Source organism: Sminthopsis crassicaudata, chromosome 3 (assembly GCF_048593235.1).
Source record: "Sminthopsis crassicaudata isolate SCR6 chromosome 3, ASM4859323v1, whole genome shotgun sequence".
NCBI lineage: Eukaryota > Metazoa > Chordata > Mammalia > Dasyuromorphia > Dasyuridae > Sminthopsis > Sminthopsis crassicaudata.
In genome coordinates, this window is record NC_133619.1 from 472,566,576 (window position 1) to 472,583,813 (window position 17,238).

Here is a 17,238-nt window from a genome sequence, read left to right on the forward strand (position 1 = left end):
CATTTCCTATTATTAATCAGGTGACAAGTATATGTCATTCAAAGAATCCTGGAATATTAGAGCAAGAAGTCTTAGAGTCCAATGAGTATATTGAGAGTAGAGAGGTTAATCAACCTATCCAGCTTCTCAGCTAGTCATTGCCTGAGGTAGGATATGCACTGAGGTCCTTCTGCCTTCAAGTCCAGCATTATCTACTACAACACAATGGAGCCTCTCAAAGTCACAAAGCTATTGTATAACAGAATGAAAACTTAAATTCAAGTGTCCTCAGCTTCAAGTCATTGCTATTTCCAGGATAATCCAGCTGTGTCACTTCAGCTAACACATCTCCTCTGCACTTGACACTTGTTCTGTTCAATAGATTGGATCATATTGGAGAGCTGAACAAGGTGGTCTTTTATTAAGGACTAAAGGTTCTGCTTACCCTCAATCCTTCACTCCTATTAATGAAATGAAAATGCTAAAAATATCCCAAATTTTGGTTCAGATGAGGAAGTGCTAATTTGGTACAAATAACATCAGCTTTAGTTTTCCCTCTCAATGCAAATCTTCCTAGAATTCATCTCAAGATTAATTTACTTCCTGACATTTATTGTGAGAAGGGTACGGTGGTGTTTTCATTAGTTCTAGGAGGTACAGGTAAGATAAAAGAAAGATTGTCACTAAGATTTAACAAATAATAAAAGGAAATAATACCATGATAACTCTTTTAGAAATCACGTCTGCTTTGGTTATAAAAAGCATTGGTACTGAGAAGAGGGAAAAACCCATTAAATTGCTCGAACTCTATGCCAAGCAGCACAGGGAAACTAAATGGTGGCAGCAGAAGCGGCAATTCAATTTATATCATGTTATTCAGAACAAAAAGGAAATGCTTCTGCTTGGGGCTTTCAGCAGTTTTTCCTTAACTTTTCATCTCCTTTTTGGAAGTCATTATTGTGATTATTATTTGATTCTTCTCATCTTTATTGTCTCAGGAGCTCAGATAGAAAGTCTTCTAGGGCAAGCCGCTATCCTGCTATTACTTTTTAATGTTTAATATGTTAGGGCAATTATTACACAGGTTGGGGCAGCTAAATGGCAAACTGAATAGAGTACTGGGTCTGAAAATTATAAATGTTTTCTGTGTCTAAAATATTTTCTGATTTGCTGTGGCAAGGTAGATAGAGCAATGGGCTTGGAATCAGGAAGACTTATCTTCCCAAGTTCAAATCTAGCCTCAGGTACTTTTTCATCTGTAAAATGAACTTGAAAAGAAAATGGGAAACCAATCTAGAATGTTTGCTAAGAAAAACCCCAAATTAGGTCACAAAGAGTCTGACACAACCTGAACAACTGAACAGCAAAAACAAAAAATGATTAATTTGTTATAGTTGGATAAAAATATTGTGATTTGAGTTCATCTTTTGGAGATTCATTGGAAATATCTTTGGGATAACTTCAGGAACAAACAGGACAATGGGAATGATGTGACCTTCTGATTCCTGACATTGCTTTGATTTCTTCTCCTAGGTCTCTATAATTTGAGAGCTTTCCATTCCATATACTTTGGAGGTAATTAGCATTCAGTATGGGAACATTTAAAAAAATGTTATTCTTAAATTGAAGAAGAATCAATGTTATTTTACTCTTTCTTTATTGATTATTGTTATTATTAAACTACTAAATACACTGAAGTAGAAAATAAGAGCAATATTCTGCAAGGCTGGCACCTTTATTCTATTAGCTAGCACTGCCAAAAGGAAAAAAAAATCAATTATAATTAAATCCCTGAATAAATCCTGATATTCAGGATTTATAAACTATATAAATCTCATCCTGCCTGCTCTCCTGCATGTGCATGCATAGGCACACACACACACACACAAAATTTCCACATTATAAGCAGAATTTCATTGTATACTAATTCTTCAATTTCTATGCTTTCTCCAAGGCTCCTTTATCTATATCTGACCCTGGGCTCTGATTATAGTAAAACTCTTTAGAAACTTTAGGAAACTCATTTCCTAAACCCAATTGAGGAAAAGTTAGATGTGCTGAAGTCGATTATTAGAATGAGAAAGGAATGAAATACACATGTTAAGGATAAAGAGTAGAAGGTAAAGGATGTAAAAATCTATTTCCTTTCTTTTCATTCACTCAGTCCTCTCCTTCTACCACTCTACAACCTTCCAGAAAAGTAGCCATCCTCTCTCTGCTTGAACCCTGCAATAAATCATCAGTCAATAAGCACTGGGTTTAATATGTACCGATGAGTCTCCAGAAGATGAACCTACAATGCAACATCTTCATTCAATTACTAAGCACTAGGAATACAAAGAAAGACAAAAAAATCCTTAGTTCTCAAAAACCTACTCACATTCGAATGAAGAATCAACATCCAAGCCACTCTGTACAAACAGGATAAATACTGGATAACTGGGATTGGATTTCAGAGAGAAGGCTCTTGACAATGGGAATAGGGCATGAGGAGGGACAAGAACTGGGATAGACTTTTCGTAGATGGTAGGTTTGGACTGAACCTTGATGGACACCAAGGAAGTTAGGAGCTGATGAGAAAAGAAAGCACGCCAGGAATGATGGGAAGCTAACTTTTCACAAAGCAGCCTGTTCCATTGTTAGGCAATTCTCATCTTAAGTACCTCTTTAGAATGAGTCAAATTTTGTTTTCCTGTAACTTCTCCCTAATTCTGGTTTGTCTTCTGAGGGAAGAGAAAATCTGATTCCTTTTCTATACTATAATCCCTAAAGATGACCTCTAAAGTTCCTGACAGCTCTAAAAGCCTATGATCCAATAAAAAATAAGTGAAGGGATTTATCTTATCATAAAGACATAGAATAACAGAATGCCAGAGTTGGAAGACACCTTAGAGATAATCTAGTCTAAATTGTTAATTTTTCAAGGTGTGGAAACTAAGACTTGATAGTATAAATTTCTTTTCAAAAGTCACCCAGGTAGCTATAGAACAGTGGATACGGAACACTGGACTTAAGTTCAAATGTGACCTCGGATAATAACTGTGTGATCCTGGGAAAGTCACTTATCTCAGTTCCCTCATCTATAAAATGGGGATAATAATATTACCTACCTCCCAAGGTTGTTGTTAGGATCAAATAAGAGAATATGCCAGTACCCAAAGGTGCCGTATAAATGCTTATTCCTTTTACTCTTCCCCTCTTTAAAGACAGATCCATGATTAGAAAGGATGCTAGTCTCTGGATTCTTAGGGCAGTGCTGAATCTCTCTCAGATCTTCTCCAGGTTAAACATAATATGTTAGACATAACATTCCAAACAGTCAGAAAATAGAGTTAGAATGCGTAAGTGATGGTGTTCTAGTGGCAGAGAGGAGAGTTGTGGGAATCCCTTTTTGGTCAAAGGTGCAGATCCTTCATGAAAGAATTCAGGAACCTGAAAAGTTTTAAATGGCAAAAAGGGAAGTTTATTGTTGGATGAAAAGTCAGCTTTGCTAGGAAGACTGACTTCTAAGTGGCAAAGTCCTATTAGGGAAATGGGGTTTAGCACTGAGAAGAGAATGTATTCATAGTGGACAGGTGTCCTGGCAGGCAGCTATGCCCTACTCCAGATTTCTACAAGGATCTGAAGTTTAGAAATATCCTTTATAGAAATCTGAGGCTCAGGTTTCAAGTTGAAAAGAAAGTCAATATCCCTAGGCCTAGATACTTATCAATATTAAGATCTCCCAATTGAATGAAAATCACTTTGAAGGCTTGAAAGAATTTGGGATTTCCGAAAAGGGTCTGCATCCCTAAAAGATCAACGAGGGGGTGTGTGGTTTGTCTTAGAAAAGCCTAGCCAGGAGGATATGCTCTCTGTCATAGACTCTGGAGTCTGGGAGGCCAGGAATCAAAGGGGACACAACTTCAGTGTTAATTTTACAGATCAAAAGGAGACAGTTTTTTACTGAGTTCACCGGCATCATAAGTATCACAAAAACTAAAATAACATTAAATATGTGAGGAAAACATTAAATATGTACCCAGTGTTGCCAGAGAGGAAATGAAGAATATAGATTGAGTGGGAATGCTGTAAAGAAGGAATTCTGTACTTAGGCAGCAAAAAGAAAGAGGGATAAAGGAGGCACGCAAGGCCTAAAAGACAGAAACCTTCTGGGTAGACCCTCCTATTAGAAACTGGAGGCAATGGGACTCTCAACTGAAATTTCTATTTTCAGCAGTTCAGAGCAAATAAACAATATTTATTGAACTGTTCATTTCACAAGCATTTGATTGCCTGGAATGTACAAAGTACTATGTTGGACAGTTCCTCACTACTTCCACTCCCTGCTACTCAGGGAGGCCATCAATCTCTTACCTAAGCCAGACTCCCTATTAAATACCTCCCTGACCCTGAGGACTTGAAAAAGGCGTAAGTGAGGTGAGCCCTTCTCATTCAGTGATTTCAAGAATTCCCTGCCAAAAAAGTTTCTCCTCACCTACTTGCTATCAAAGTAGGGGACAAAATTTTTTACTCCACAATTGTAAGGGGGGGAACTAAGAGAGAGGAGGGAATGAGGGAGGAGGCATAAAGATAGGGAGAAATTTAGCTTCCAGTATAAAAGTAGAGAAAATCAGTCAGTCAATAAAATGTTAATTACTGATAGCAAATCCTACTTTTCCATTTGAGTATTAGAAGAGGATTAAGAGTGGTAAGGAGGTGTGGATCAGCCTGCAAAATGAAAAGTATGTAAAAATATCTGAGAGTACTAAAGAAATATGTCAAAACCTATATAAATTTGATTCAGGATAGTTCTGTACATAGTATATAATACAAGCAATTAGTATAAACAACAAATCCCCTAAGAAGTCATATTATTCAAATCAAGGCTGCATATTTCCATTGGACTGGAACCAATTACCATATGTTGCATAATTATAACTTTGATATATGGGACCACTGCAGGGGATTTATTATTTGCAATAACAGGGAGCTAGTTGAACCACTGTAGAAAAGAAACATCATTGATACCACATCCTCACTGTAGTATTCACTTTTTGTTATTGTTCCAATCTCATGATTTCACTGATATAGGAAATTCTTATTGGAGAAAATCTATCTATCATTGTAGTTGAGCAACTGTTCTACAATTTATAATCTTAGAGAGTTGGCTAGGACATTGAGATTAAATGACTTGCTCATAAAGATAAAACTAATCTATGTAGAAAAGATTTTAACCCAGATTTTCCTGACAGGAAGGCCAATTCTCTGTCCACTCCACTAAATTCTCTCATTTACACAACTTAAAAGCTAAAATATTCCAGTTTTAGTTCAAGTTATTTCGAGCAATCACTAAATTGTTTTGGAATAAGCAACCCTTAGTATCCATGGGATTAGGATCATTTTCAGTTTTATCCTCAGAATGTTTTTAATGTTTCCTAAATATATGAAAAGATTTTTTTCCCACTTGCCTTCAAAGTAAAATTTACCACAAAAGGCAATTAATGTGCATTCTTAACAAAGACGGAAAAAAAGGTTTTCAACTGTCCTTTTATTTGGGCTTTCCATTTGAATGCTTAAAAATAGATGACAATTGATTAGAAGACAAAGACATTTACAGTAAAGATTGTTTCAAGAGGATTTCAATTTGCTACTCACTACAAGGCTTGCTTTCCAATCCATTAACTTTGCCTGGTCTAGTTAGACAAGTGTCCATTAGATAGATTTCTTGTCTTAAACTCAAGCCCTTTCAGAATGGGCACCATTGTTTTGTAGTTGATGTTGAGTGCACTAAATGAGAAGGAAATGACTATTTTTCAGGATAGTGAAAAGAGGAAGACATTTGTGAAACAGGTGTACATTTTCAGCACAAGCCAAAGATATTTTAGCTATGACTAACAATGAGTAAATTAGACACTATGAGGAAGACTCTTGATACAGTATTCAGGACTTTGAAAAACTTGAAGAAGAGTCCTTAAAAGGGGAAAAAAACATTTCTGCCTTGAAGTCTGAGTTGTTCCAGAAGACTAAACAAAAGACAAAACTTGTAGCCTCTAAATTCTGATTTAGACTTTAGAAGTTGTCCAATACAAAACATAAATACATACAATTCCCATTTGAAATTGAAGGATAGGAATTATTCGCAATACTATAGTTTCAATGGATTGTCCACAAGGTCATAGTGAAAAGGGAATGGGCATTATTTACTGGAGCAAGGTTGCATGTTCTGCATATTTGAGGCAGACAGTAGTAAAGTATAATGAGAATAGGAAAGGTTTAGGACCCATTTTGAAGGTCTATTGTCCCATTCCACTTTTGAAAATTCCCCTAGCTGGAAAGCAGGATTGGGGAAGGGAGGGAAGAAGAAAATGGCTGCAACACAGATTTCTGCCCTCAGTAAAAGAAACCAGGAATTTCTCTATCTGCCTTTCAGGGATTCATCTGTCCATAATCACTACTAAGGTAGAACCACCAGGATCTTGTCAACACTATGCAGGGCTATGCTTTTTCCTCTGACATCCTAGAACCTGGCAGTTGGAAGCAACTGCATCCTAAAATATTCTTTCTCATCTGTTCATATCCAAATCCTTAGTTTTCTTCTTCTCTCCCAAGAAATTATCAGTCTTTTAGCAGTGTACTGAGACAGACTTCCTTTCCTTTTATCCATACTTTAGACCAGTTCAGAACTCCCATGCCCTTCCCCATCATCATCACTTGCCTCAGGAACAAAAATTCTAGTTATAGTTCCACATGTACTTCTGAGATTTCAAGTTGTGCTAAAATTTCTTTAACAGTTACACCCATGGTTGCAGATTTTATCTTTTACTTTATTAATCTTAGAAATACAAGTGGCAGGGGCACCTAGGTGGCACAGTGGATACTGCACCAGCCCTAAAGTCAGAAGGATATGAGTTCAAATCTGGTCTCAGATACTTAACACTTCCTAGCTGTATAACCCTCAGCAAGTCACATAACCCCAATTGCTTCAGCCAAAAAAAAAAAAAAGGAATGCAAGTGGCCAAGTCAATGCTTACTACTTTTATTTATAAAATAGTGTTTGTAAGGGAAATATGGAGAAAAATTCTTGATTTTCCAGAAGTTAGCAATTAGCTGGGGAGGGTGGGGAGAGTATTCATAAGATTAATTTAAAACAATGCAAGTCAGGGGCAGCTAGGTGGCTCAGTGGATAGAGCACCAGCCTTGAATTCAGGAGGACCTGAATTCAAATGTGGTCTCAGACACTTAACACTTCCTAGCTGTGTGACCCTGGGCAAGTCACTTAACCCCAGCGGAGGGGGGGGGGGGGGAGAAGACAATGCAAGTCAAAATGTAATTCAAGGTCTAAATCATACTTATTATGTCAGGATTTAGACAGAAAGAAACCAGTTTGTATTGGTTTTGCCAAGGAAGGTTTTTTTCAGCTGGACCCCAAACCATGAAAGATTTCAGGTAGGAATGAGTAGGAAAACACTTTGAAAAAACATCTTTTACCTCAAATATTCCCAGATTCTTGGGCCTAAAAGGCATTTAATAAATGTTTCTTGATTTTAATTGAATTGAATTAGGAAAAAGGCAGCATTACTCCAGGAAGGAGAACAAAGCATAGAAACAAGAATGAGGAAGTTACCAAAGTAGTTCCTGGTAATGCAGAATAAATTTTACCTGGTCCCATAAATTCTGTGCATGTGCTTCTGAAAATGCTAAGTTTATTGTGAAAATTATAATGACTAAGATAATGACAATATATTTAATTGATTCACAACAAAGTGCTAGTATTCCCTCCTAAAACAAACAGAACTCTGTATGATCTCTGATCTTTGGAGCCATATAGGGATGTGTCAGAAAATAAAACCAGATAAGGAAAATAATAGACAATGTTGATATTGTACTTAATAGATGTTTATTGAATTGAATTGGATCAAGAATGTTCCAGATTTGGTGATAATTGTACTCTGCTCTAGAATTCATGAAGGGTTTAACCAAGACTTTTTGCTGCTCTAAATGGAGAGGCTTTTTATTGAGGACTATATATAATGATTTTCTAGGGCTATTCCAATTCTGAGAAAAGAAAATGAACTTTTAATAAGCATTTATATAAGTAATATCTTTTCTCAGACTATATCCTTATTCAGTTTAATTCTTTCACAACCTCTATGTGGCTTATCATCTAAGCTTTGTACTCATTGAGTTTCTTTTCACACTCTGCAGTCCTGAAAAACTGGTCTTCTTTGTGTTTCTCACACAAGATACTCTATTTCCTGTCCTTTCTGCTAGTCATCTTCTTTGTCTAGAATTTATGGATGCTTCCTAGAAATTCCTTTCTTCCTTCAAAATGCAGCTCAAGCATCACTATATGAAGCCTTCCCTGATTTCTCCCAATTGATGCTCTTTCTCACTAACAATCTTGTACCTATTATGTATACATTACTTATACATATATGTATGCCTCCTCTTTGCCACTTTGATAAAAGGTAACTTCCTTGAAAGTGATATTATTTTGGACCAGCTAGGTGGCTCAGTGGATAGAGCGCCAGCCTTGAATTCAGGAGGACTAGAGTTCAAATCTGGTCTCAGACACTTAACACTTCCTAGCTGTGTGACCCTGGGCAAGTCACTTAACCCCAGCCTCAGGGGGGGAAAAAAAAAAAAAAAGGAAAGAAAGTAGATATTATTTCATGTTTGTTAGTTGTTTGCAGTGAGCATAGCATAGAGCATAATATATAGATAACACTAATAAATGCTTGTTGATTGCTTAAAATTGATTTTTAAAAACATAGTCACTGAAGCCTTATTCCTCCACATCTTATTTCATAAGGCTGCTGTTCCAAATTCATTAAAAGTATGGTGAAAGCAAGGGGGAATCTCTTTGATAAGCAGACCAGAATCAGACATATAATCCATGGTAGTCTCTAAGAATTTCACCCAAATGTGAGTTCTTATTTGTTCTATGAAGGTGAATTACAACAGAATGCAGGTTTTTAGGGAGAATACTGAATGGGGAAAAAGACTTATACTTCATGAAGATGTGCAATGAACCTGCTGATATTTGTAGAAGTCTCAGAAAAAATTTAAAAGTCCATATAAATACATGCATTTGGTTATTAGAGTTCTGCAAAATTCATATCTCTTGATAAAATTGAAAGGTAAAGTTGAATATGCCAATTATGGCTTTCCTTTGAGTGGATAAAAGAAATAAATTTTCAAGGCACCTTATTAGAAAACTTTTAGAAGATAAAAATTTAATTCAACAAACATTTATTAATACTTTATATATACAAAGCACTGTTAGTTTCTAGAGATACAACGATGAAAAATTATATTATCTCTTTCTCAGCAACCTTACAATTTAATAGGGAGCAGACAGCTATAAATATACAAATGATTACAAGATACATGAGACAAGATAAAAGTCATCTGAGAAATGGAGAATATGAGGTAAAGTTGGAAGATTTAAGGAAAAGGCATAAGCATAAATAGCTGCTATAGGAGGAGAGATGGGAAGGCAATCAAAGGTGAATAAAAAGGATTTCTTTGTTGGACTGAAAACTTAGTTGAGGAAACAGTAAAAACATGCAATGTCCCCAATCAGCACCATTTTGTGGCTCCCTTCAGCAGCATTCCATCTCCAGATTCTATGAAATTTCACTTGATGTTCCTCATACCTAGAATGTTCTCCTCCTATCTGTGCCTCCTGGCCTCCTTGGCTTTCTTCAATTCCCAATTAAAATCCCATCTCTCATGAGGATTGGAAAACATATGGAAACATAAATTGACAAGTTATAAAGAGCTTTGAATGCCAAAAAAAAGAATGAAAAAAGAAAAAATGCTTTTGTATAGAGGAACTTTTCATATTAAGCCATACTATGCCTCTCTGAAACTTCTAGCTAGTGTTTTTAGCTCTACTCTGGCAGACTGAAATCAAAATAGATTCAGTTTAATTCTTCTAATAGAACTCAAAATTCAAAGAAAGATATCATGTTCCTAAGTTTTCTCTTTTTCAGGCTAATGTTTCATAAAGCCTAATTTCCAATTTCCTCAAAATGTTCATTCCTTTCTTTACAATGAACTTCACTTCCAGTGTCCTTACTAAAGTGCGGTGCATGGAACTAAAGAGAATACTTCAAATATGTTTTGACTAGTTATAAAGAATAGCTTACACTTATATAGGCTACTTTAAGATTTGCAAAACACTTTAAATATGTCATCTCATTTGATTTATGCAGTTGTCCTAGGGGTAGATGCCATTATTATCACCCTCATTTCACACGAGGAAACTGAATCTGACAAAGTTAAATGACATGCCCTGGATCACATAGCTAGTGTATGCCTGATTCAAGATTTGAACTCAGGTCTTTCTGACTCCAAGTCCAACACTAAATAACCTTGCTATCCTATGGAACTACTGCTTTCCTTATTTTGATATTATGTTTCTATTAAAGAAGCCAAAGAGTACTTTGAGTCAGCCAGGTGACCCAATGCCTAGAATCAGAAAGACTCATCTCCCTGAGTTCAAATCCAGCCTCAGACAATTCCTAGCTCTGTGAACCTTGGGGCGAGACATTTAACCCTATTTGTCTAAATTTCTTCATCTGTAAAATGATCTGGAGAAGGAACCATTCCAGTATCTTTTTCAGGAAAACCCCAAATGGGGTCACAAAGAATTGGAAACAACTGAAATGACTAAACAACAACAAAGAGTACATTACTTGTTTTGGAGCTACCATTTTTTATTTATTAACCCCCAAATTAAGCCTGTACATTAATTAAACTTCCAGAACTTTTTCATGTGCATTGTTGTTTTATTTGATTTCTTGAACCCCCATATAGAACTTTACGTTTGTGCCACTGGATTTCTTTTAGGCCCCTTGTTCTAGACTTCACGTTAGCTATCCATACCACTCTCATGTCACTTATAAATTTGACAAATATGCTATTCATAACTTATTCTAAAATGTTATTTTAAAATTTGAATAGAATAGTCAAAGAAAATTCCTGGGGGCAATCCAATAGAGGCCTCCTTTTAGGTTAATATTAATATATTAATCAGGACTCTTTAATCTAGTTATTCAACCAATTCTGTAGCCAAACTACATCTTATTCAGAATGAGAGCATGAATAATTCTCTCAGGAACCTTACTGAAATTCAGATATACTATAAAAATAGCTGTACTTTTAATCAATATTATCTCATTTAACCCTCACCACACCCTTGATGTAGAAGCTATTATCATGACCATTTCACAGTTAAAAAAACTGAAGCAGATAGAGGTTAAGTAGCTCATCTAGGATCACACAGCTAATAAGTACCTGAAGCTGGATTTTTAACTCAAGTTAATGTGATTCCAGAACCAGTGAGTCACTAAGTCACTTGGTTGCCTCCAATACTGACTGTTCCCCACTCCCAAAAAAATTTTCCACCAAAGTCTTAAATGCTTGGTAATTCTAATGGCCAAGCTTGTTTCTGAAGGAGAGACAAGAAAATGACCCTCCTTTACTTCTATGGAGAAGAGGTGGACATCCTGTTAGATGTGTGTGTGTGTGTGTGTGTGTGTGTGTGTGTGTAGTAGCTTACAGGTTAAGTTGGAGGAAGAGAAACATTCAGAAATAAAGGTGACTTAAAAACAAAAGGTCATAGTAAAAAATATTAAAAGAAGGGAAATTCTCAAAACTATGTTATTTGATACTGAGATGATACTCCTCTATTAATCTGATGAAAATTATATTCCCTTTTTCTTGACATGTGATCTATCTGAAGGCAGAATGATGATAAGTGTTCATGATTGTAATGGTGTCATAAATCACCTGGATATGCATTTATCTTAATGTCTTTTTAAAACAGTCTGAGACTCCCAGATATTTAAGCAGTATCCTTTTACAAGATGTGAATGACCTCATGTCATAACCTCTAAAATTCTTCCTAGGAAACAAGGATTTAAGTCGGTCCAGAAGATTATCTTTCATAACAATTCATCTTTGAACTCCCATCAATAAGCTCTCTTTACTAACAGTCGATATGCTATCCCTCCTATCAAATAAAATCAGCGTCCGATACTTATGAAAGAGACGGAACTGCATAAATGGGTTATTTTATAAGGCATTAATCCAGAGAGTCAATAATACGGATAATGAAGTTTATCTTGACAACTAAATCAGCTCATGGTTAAGTAAAACAGCTGGACAATGCAGTCCTTGTTAGGAGACTACAGGTGCTTCTAAAGGAAAAGGATCTTGGGAGAAAGTGTCCTAGCACCACATGGTGAGAAAGTGAGAAGGAAATAAGGTTCATTTAGTTGGTAAGCCAGGTGCTTAGTAAAGTTCAGTTCAAGTAAAGCATAGAAATTTCAAATCAAAAGCAGGTGCCTGGTTAAGGTTGTTGTTTTTTGTTGTTGTTGTTGTTATTGTTTTGTTTTGTTTTTACTGGCTTTATTAGAAATAACAAGGGATCTGAGTGTGTGGAACACAGAAAACAATGAATTATTTCCAAAGAGATTTTTATGGATGCAAGCACCAAAGTGTGGAGATAAAACTGCTCCAAGAATGCATTGGTTCCAAATTAACCACAGAGAAATCCAATTGCCTGAGAATAGGCAAACCTATTGTCATCATCAAAAATGTATTAAGCTCATTCCTGTACATGCAGTAACAGTGTTCTGCTGGCAGTTTTCAGCTCGCCAGAATTGACTGGTTATTGTTTATTTTAAGGAAATGACACATGAAAACATTTTAAAATTGGTTTTTCTCCTCTACTTGGAGCAGTTTGGGGCTGTTCTTCAACAGTGTGTATCATTAAAAAAAAATCAATTAACCCAATTTAAAACTTAATAAAATTAACAATATCAATAAAATACCTGCTCAAAATTAAACTGTAGCAGAAAAACTAAGAGAAAGAACCTAAGAAATTTATGTGTGGAATCAGTTGGGGTCCTAATGAAACACAAACTTTGAAAAATATACTATGGCATTATTTTCTAAATGACCTATCCTAAATATCTGATTATTTTGATGGCCTATAATAGTACAAAGGTGACACTGGGTTCTTAAATGCTATACCAGTAAAGGTCAAGTCATATAGTAGTAAACTGCAGGTGTTCTGTTTATCTGCAAAATTTGTCACTAGAGCTTTTGGCACAAAAGAGTAGGTACTCTAAACAGCAAGAAGGTATTCTCAGAGGGGTGTGGTGATGATGTGGGTGTGAGGGTGTGTTGGGGGGGGGATGTAGGAATGGGAGTTGTGATCCCAGTAAGAGGCAGTACAGTGTAGTAGACTTAAGTCACTTGATCCTGGCAAAGTTATTTAAACTTTGGAGGCCTCAACTTCCTGATCTGTAAAATGAAGATTTTGGATATGTTGGAGTGTTGAAAATTAAAAAAAAAAATTTCAAGATAGCATTCCTAGAATTCTAGAATCATAACAGATCATGAGAAGAGACCTTATTAGTTACCTATTCTAACCCTCTCATTTGACAGAGAAAGAATCTGAGTCCCAAAAAGAGTTCTAAGATCATCTAGCCAGTCTACAACAATCATGAGCGATGGACTTTTAATCACATTTTCCATTTTGTGTCTTCCATCATCACTTCCAAAGTATCACTTTACCCAATAACTAATCAATGCTAGCTGAGTCAATGAACATATGAATGATAACTGTCCACTGGCCTAGGCATATAGGACAAACAAACAAACAAACAAACAAAAACCAAACAAGACTTATACTGTAATGAATAAATTTGGAAAGAGCAAATCCTGCCTCAATGTGATCTTAGGCTAGTTTCTTCATCTGAAAAATGTTAGGCCTAGATCCAGGCCTAGATGATTCTTCCTCTGATATCCTACAATACTCATTGGCAACTAATTCAAATGGTTACTTCATTCCTGGATTTAACTTAGGTATTTCAGGAGGCCAAAAAATGATCTCACTTAAAAGAAACAGGGCTGACAAAAAAATAAGGAATGATGGAATAGTATTGCATATTAAGATAGAGTCCAATGAAGAAATACTAGAGGTCGGAGAGGAAGAGGGGAACATGGTAGACAGCATTTGAGGGAAGAGCACCTGACATAGAAATAGAAGCAATAATGCCATCGTAATATATGCTCCAGACTTGCTGGACAGAAAAGGAAAATAGATGAATCCAGGAAACATATCACAAGCTTGGCACAGAGACCTGATAGTCCTAGTGATGGAAGAATTTCAATTAATTAGAAGCTGCCATAGTTCTTTCTGCCAAACACATACTAGCTAACAATTTCTTATCTTGCTGTAATAACAATTTCATCTTTCAAAGGAAAGAAGAATCAATAAGGAAAAATTCTATTTTGGACCTGATTCTCACTGCCAATGGCAAACTGGGGGTTGGGTTAGAATGATGGGAAACTTTGGGGACAAGTGACCACTCCACCCTAGAATTTATTGCAGAAGAGAAGAAAGCCAGGCATTGTTTTGTACGGACTGTGATTTTTGAAAAGCTGATTTCAAAAGGCTCAGACAAAAAAAGGTTATGTAGGATCTCATGGCCTAAAATTCTATAGGAGAAGTATCCTAGAAAGGATGTAAATTCTCAAGCATGAAATTGTGAAGATAAGAATTCTGATAAAGCAGAAAAAGTGAGTGCTGTCTAAAAAAACTGATCACAGAGAACTCAGCAGGCACATTAGATTTTTTATTTATAAAGCATATGCATAGGTAATTTTTCAACATTGACTCTTGCAAAACTTTTTGTTCCCAATTTTCCCCTTCTTCTCCCCACCCTCTCCCCTAGATGGCAGATAGACCAGTACATGTTAGATATGTTAAAATATATGTTAAATCCAATATATGTGTATATATTTATACAGTTATCTTGCTGCACAAGAAAAAAATCAGATCAAGAAGGAAGAAAAACATTGAGAAAGAAAATGAAATGCAAATAAACAACAGAGTGAGAAAGCTACATTATGTTCCACACTCAGTTCCCATAGTTTTCTCTCTCCATGTAGATGGCTCTTTCTCACTGAACAAGTGTCACTGCTTTGAATCATCTCATTATTGAAGAGAGCCACATCCAAAAGAATTGATCATTGTATAGTCGTGTTGTTGTGTGTAATGATCTCCTGGTTCTACTTGTTTCACTTAGCATTAGTTCATGTCAGCCTCTCCAGGCCTCTCTGAAATCATCCTGCTTGTCATTTCTTACAGAACATTAATATTCTATAACATTCATATACCACAATTTATTCAGCCATTCTCCAATTGATGGATACCCCTCAGTTTCCAGTTTCTGGCCACTACAAAAAGAGCTGCCACAAATATTTTTGCACATGTGGGTCCCTTTCCCTTTTTTTAACATATCTTTGGGATATAAACCCAGTAGTAGCACTGCTGGATCAAAGGGTATGCACAGTTTGATAACTTTTTGAGCATAGTTCCAAATCGTTCTCCAGAATGGTTGGATCCATTCATAGTTCCACCAACAATGTGTCAGTGTCCCAGTTTTCCTACATCCCCTTCAACATTTGTCACTATCTTTTCCTGTCTTAGCCAATCTGAGAGGTGTGTAGTGGTATCTCAGAGTTGTCTTAATTTGCATTTCTCTGATTAGTAGTGATTTGGAACACTTTTTTATATGACTACAAATCTTTATCTGAAAATTGTCTGTTCATTTCTTTTGACCATTTATCAGTTGGAGATGGCTTGAACTATTATAAATTTGAGTCAATTCTCTATATATTTTAGAGATGAGGCTTTTATCAGAACCCTTGAATGTAAAAATGTTTTCCCAGTTTATTGTTTTCTCCTAATTTTGTGTGCATTAGTTTTATATGTACAAAACCTTTTTAGCTTAATATAATCAAAATTATCTATTTTGTGTCACATTAGATTTTAAAGGATATGAACTGAATAAAGGACAAGAAACAAAGGATAAATAAAAGCAGAAGTATAGTCCTGAAAGAATAGAATCAGAAGTCATTTTGACTATTCTAAATATCCAAATAATTTCAAGAGACCTATGAAGGAAGACATGATCTGCATTAGACAAAGAACCAATAAATCGAAGTATGCATATAATAATTTTATATAAATATATATATACGCACACATATATAATGCTTTTTTTATTTCTTGAGTTCAGGATAAAATTAATAAATTTTAAAAAGAATAAAAGCAGAAGTTTTAAAGTTCAGGAAAAAAAAACTAAAGTTGACCAAAAATGTTAAGGACAATTTTTTTTAAAAGATAGCTTTAAAAAAATTAGCTCTGCAGGAGAAAGACTGGGATAACAAGAGTAATTCTTGGCTAAATAGAGTGATGATAATGGAATACAAAGAAAAGGAAGAACTATTCTAATCCACTTTTGCTTGGGTTTTTATTTTCTGCCAAGGAGAGTATTGTTTGACCTAGAAAGGAGAGAATAAAAAATACTAACAGGTTGCTTACTTCCACGTAGGAAGATAATAAGAAAATACCTAGTTGACCCTTGTTGAATTCAATTTACCATAGTCAAAGGAACTCTATATATAATGAATGAAGAGGCAAATGTGATTGATGATTAGACATTGGATTAGGTTCTAGAAATCAGGAAGAAATATTACAAGTTGCAACGAAGAGAATTTAATTGTCAGGGGGAAAAAAGTCTTATGAATGTACTATCCAGGAGTGGAATGGGCTCACCAGAAATACTGGATTTCCTTCTCACTAAAGGCCTTCAGGTAAAGGTTAAATAGCCTGGAGATTTTGTAAAGAGTATTCCTGTTCAGGTTGGGTTGGGTTATATAGTCACAGAGGTTTCTTCCAATCCCAAGATTCTGTGGCTTTGATTTCTGGATTGATTAAAGCCACCAGGCGAATATTGTCTCTCTTTTTTAAAAAGATGAATTAAAATTTTTTAATGAAAAAAAAAAAAAGAGTATTGGCAATGAATAGACAGAAGTAACTCATGAGTCATTTAAAAAATAAAAAATTTTCTTATGTGAAATTAACTGAAATTTCATTGGAACAGAAATATTGAACAAAATTAATTGATAGCAAGTCTATAAAAAATACAATGTGTTTAAAGCCATTTCAATATGTCAAAATAACCTTTTGAAACAAACCCTTTTTATTTACTCAGGTAATAATAAGATACCTCATATTTTAAAAGTCAAATTTATTTGTCTTATTTTTGGATTTTATTGTTAAATCTAGGCTTATAAAATCCATTTGTTCTCCCTAGATTTTGTATCAGCAGCATCAAGGAATAGAATTTAACTTTTATCTTCATTTAATCCTCTTGTAATTGTGGAATTATAGTCTGCAAGTGAGTT

The 17,238-nt window shown here is 35.3% G+C and overlaps 1 protein-coding gene across 1 annotated transcript in view; it reads left to right on the plus strand.

The window, feature by feature from the left end:
• The window catches only part of STARD13 (StAR related lipid transfer domain containing 13), a 683,440-nt gene that overhangs the window by 380,260 nt on the left and 285,942 nt on the right, over positions 1–17,238 (plus strand).